The following is a 4,380-nucleotide window of genomic DNA, read 5'->3' as shown; positions in this document are numbered from 1 at the left end:
ACGAAGCCAAGGGAAGACCCAAGGCCGCAATGTGCGTTCAAAGAATCAGTGCTCAGTGTGTCCTGCAATTCACACCAAGTCTCGCAGCTGGCTGCGTTCTTCATCGACCCGAGAACCGAGTGATCCACCGCTTAGAGTCGTGAAAAATAGTTTGTTCAATTCAGTACAGTACAACCAGTGTTTCAGGCACGTGGCGTCTCCCTGTGTGTGGTTTCGAAGAGCGCCTTTCGGCGTGCGCTACTCCTGTTTCGCTCTTTCGTTCGGCGGTCACGCGTTTCCGCATGACCGCTGCTGATCCAACAGCCTACTCGAGACGAAAGACAAGAGCTTGGCGCGCGCGTACTCGCGCAGCTCTCCAAAGCCACTCGGCCAGTGCCAGGGACGGCTCTCTGCGCCGGAGCCACAACAAGTCTACTTGAGGCGGAAGACGAAGCCAGCAAGGGCCTGGCCGCAAGTGCGTTCGAATACGGGATTACAGTCCCTCGTCTGTCCGTACTTCCTCTTTCGACGTGCGGCGCCTTCCCAAAGCGCACAAGTCCGCAAACCGCAGAACGCTTCCGACGTAGCAAAGCCGCGTTTCCTTCGGTACTTCGCAGCAACGCCGCCTTTCCCTCGGCGGCGGGCAAATAGCCTGCAGACGTCGTCGCATTGAACCGCGAACTCGACACCTCGCGCGTCACGAGCGGGAGCCGACCGGCAGCCTCCGGCCCTTTCGGGCGCGGTGGAATTTGCCGCGGAGGACGGGAGAGTGCTTTAGGCCACGGTTCCTTCCGTACTTGGCAGCCGCACCCTCAATACCGCCGGTTCCATGACCGACCGAGCGCCGCACCGTTCCTTTAGTACTTGGGCAGCAACAAAGTCGGGTCGTTACTCCACACTCGCCGCAGGAAGCGACCGGCAGCCGCCAGCCTTTTCAGACTCGGCAGCGTTTGCCGCGGAGGACGGGAGAGCGCTCGCACCACGGTTCCGTGTGTACTAAGCGGCAGCGGCATTAGCTCTCGACCGTCAGTTCCTTGACCGACCGCACGCTTCGCCGTTCCCCTCGTACTGGGCAAGAGCAGCAGGTCGGGTCGTCTTACTCCCATTCCGCGCAAGAGTGCCGAGGCGGACTTCAGAAAGCCCACCCAACAGTGTGCGTTACGCCGTTTCTACCCGCGGGCGCGGCCAAGCCAACCGTCCAAGGTTGCAGCCGGCGTCCACTGGGCGCAACAAATTTGGCACGGGGCGCCCTTCGAAATTCGGGCAATCCCCGGCATGTTCGGGTATAGCCGTCCCCGCGTCCAAGCGGGGCCAGCGGCGGAAAGCGTCGGGCGCAGCGAGCTGCTTCACCCACACGGGGTAGAAACAATGGCGCTCGTCACCCTCGAACAATCCGGTAATGATCCTTCCGCAGGTTCACCTACGGAAACCTTGTTACGACTTTTACTTCCTCTAAATGATCAAGTTTGGTCATCTTTCCAACAGACCGGCGCAACCGAAAGGCCGCGCCGGACATCGGTCCGAAGACCTCACTAAATCATTCAATCGGTAGTAGCGACGGGCGGTGTGTACAAAGGGCAGGGACGTAATCAACGCGAGCTTATGACTCGCGCTTACTGGGAATTCCTCGTTCAAGGGGAACAATTGCAAGCCCCTATCCCAATCACGAAAGAAGTTCCACGGGTTACCCAGTCTTTTCAGACAGGGATAAAGACACGCTGCTTCCTTCAGTGTAGCGCGCGTGCGGCCCCGGACATCTAAGGGCATCACAGACCTGTTATTGCTCTGTTTCGTGCGGCTAGGAGCCGCTTGTCCCTCTAAGAAGGTTGTAAGGTGCTGGGAACCCCGCACCTATTTAATAGGCTAGAGTCTCGTTCGTTATCGGAATTAACCAGACAAATCGCTCCACCAACTAAGAACGGCCATGCACCACCATCCACCGAATCAAGAAAGAGCTCTCAATCTGTCAATCCTCCCAGTGTCCGGGCCGGGTAAGTTTTCCCGTGTTGAGTCAAATTAAGCCGCAGGCTCCACTCCTGGTGGTGCCCTTCCGTCAATTCCTTTAAGTTTCAGCTTTGCAACCATACTTCCCCCGGAACCCAAACACTTTGGTTTCCCGGAAGCTGCCCGCCGAGTCATTTGAGTAACTCAGGCGGATCGCTGGTTGGCATCGTTTATGGTCAGAACTAGGGCGGTATCTGATCGCCTTCGAACCTCTGACTTTCGTTCTTGATCAAAGAAAACATTCTTGGCAAATGCTTTCGCAGTAGTTCGTCTTGCGACGGTCCAAGAATTTCACCTCTAGCGCCGCAATACGAATGCCCCCGTCTGTCCCTCTTAATCATTACCTCGTATTCCAAAAACCAACAGAACAGAAACGAGGTCTTGTTCTATTATTCCATGCAAGTTTATTCAGGCGACTCGCCTGCGTTGAGCACTCTAATTTTTTCAAAGTAAAAGCACCGGCCTTCTCGAGGCACACAATGAAGTGCACCAAGAAAGGACCGGCATGATGTTCAGTCCGAGCCGTCGCATCGGGTAGATGCACTACTCGTCTGGAACTGAGATCCAACTACGAGCTTTTTAACCGCAGCAGCTTTAGTATACGCTATTGGAGCTGGAATTACCGCGGCTGCTGGCACCAGACTTGCCCTCCAATTGATCCTCGTTAAAGGATTTAGAGTGTACTCATTTCAATTACGGGGCCTCAAAAGAGTCCCGTATTGTTATTTTTCGTCACTACCTCCCCGTGCCGGGAGTGGGTAATTTGCGCGCCTGCTGCCTTCCTTGGATGTGGTAGCCGTTTCTCAGGCTCCCTCTCCGGAATCGAACCCTGATTCTCCGTTACCCGTAACAACCATGGTAAGCAAGTAACCTACCATCGAAAGTTGATAAGGCAGACACTTGAAAGAAACGTCGCCGGCTCGTGGCCATGCGATCAGCACAAAGTTATCCAGAGTCACCACACAATACGGGCCGAAACCCGATCGATCTTGGTCTAATAAAAGCACCCGTCGCCCAAAGGGCTTCAGGCTCACTGCATGTATTAGCTCTAGAATTGCCACAGTTATCCAAGTAGGAAGAAACGATCTAAGGAACCATAACTGATTTAATGAGCCATTCGCGGTTTCGCCTTATTTCGGCATGTACTTAGACATGCATGGCTTAATCTTTGAGACAAGCATATGATTACTGGCAGGATCAACCAGGTAATCGTTCAACTGCGCGTCCCGCCTGTCAAGCAGGCCGGACGCCGTTTTTGCGATGCCGAGGCCACCTTCAGGCGCCCCAGCACGCTTCGTTCTTGCAAAGAGTAGCACTTTGCACAGTCCGAGACGACGGCGTTCGAGCTCGCTACGGCGCCCTCCCCGAAGGGCCGGGTATCGCCACGCGGCAAGAAGCACGCAACATTCTCGATAGACTGGTTGTGTCGACTCGATCACGGCTTGCGGTTTCTCTTGAGCCCGCAGCACAGGTGGACCGACCGACACTTGCAACGTAGCCGAGACGGCAAAGCCGCCAGGCGACGGGTCACGCCCGCGCCTTCGGCGCTTTCGCATTTGACTCGTCCGAGGACGATGCGGAACACAACTCGATATCGTGGAGAAAGCGTCGTCCGACAACCAGCCCCTAACGCATCAAGCGGATGAGGCTGCAGACGTCAGCTGTGGGATCCACGGGAGCGATACCGGGGACACGCTTGACGGGCACGAAGCCCGCCGCATATCAAACACCCAGGTCGCTTTTGGGGGCGACTGCTCTCTGGGACCCCCATATAATAGCAGCGATAAGTTCCCAAATCTCCATGGGGCCGTACTCGTGCCACTTTCGACGAGCGTTTGGCGAAAATCGTGCCGCCTCGCAGCGCCGCGAGCGAGATGGAAGCTTACGTCGGCAGCGCAATGCCGAAGTCGTGAAAGCGCAGCGCGTCGACCGAATGCGCGAACGGCAATCTCTCGCCTATGGACAGCGCGGTTTCCAGAACAATCGCCTTTCTGTGCCCCTACGGGGCCGCACGCTAGCGCGGCCCTTTCGCCGTTTCCGAGCACGAGTGCGACCGGCGCGGGCGGCGTGCTCGACACCCCGGCTGACGCCGTTTCGGACTTTGTCTCTTCGCGCGCTCGCGCCAACGCCGCGGCAAAACGACGACCTCTGCGCGGTTCTTTCCCGGTTCCCGGCGTGCTATAGTGCAGCCAGCCGGACGGTGGCGACGACTCAGTCGCGGCCGTGCGGTGGCTTGTACGCCAAAGTTGCGTGACGGGCGTCGAGCTCCCGCCGCGGCCCGGCTCAGGTGGTTTCGGACTTCTGTCTCTTCCGAGCGCTCGCGTCGTCGTGGGCACGATTCTCGAGTGCGGAGCGGTGCGCGGACACCACCACGAACACGCGCAAGCCGAAAACGGC

General features: G+C 57.3%; 2 non-coding genes across 2 annotated transcripts in view; both read right to left on the bottom strand.

The window, feature by feature from the left end:
• Positions 1-139, bottom strand: part of LOC139053505 (5.8S ribosomal RNA) — a 153-nt gene extending 14 nt beyond the window's left edge. The window contains exon 1 of the ribosomal RNA XR_011510522.1: positions 1-139. This exon is cut by the window's left edge and continues 14 nt beyond it. This is a non-coding gene — a ribosomal RNA (5.8S ribosomal RNA).
• A 1,237-nt stretch (positions 140-1,376) lies between these two features.
• LOC139053514 (small subunit ribosomal RNA) lies at positions 1,377-3,191 on the bottom strand. The gene has a single exon (XR_011510530.1). It is a non-coding gene; the product is annotated as a small subunit ribosomal RNA (ribosomal RNA).
• Between the last annotated feature and the right edge of the window lie 1,189 nt (positions 3,192-4,380).

Source organism: Dermacentor albipictus, unplaced genomic scaffold (assembly GCF_038994185.2).
Source record: "Dermacentor albipictus isolate Rhodes 1998 colony unplaced genomic scaffold, USDA_Dalb.pri_finalv2 scaffold_146, whole genome shotgun sequence".
NCBI lineage: Eukaryota > Metazoa > Arthropoda > Arachnida > Ixodida > Ixodidae > Dermacentor > Dermacentor albipictus.
The sequence above is the reverse complement of the archived record's forward strand: the minus strand, read 5'-3'. Positions and strand labels throughout refer to the sequence as shown.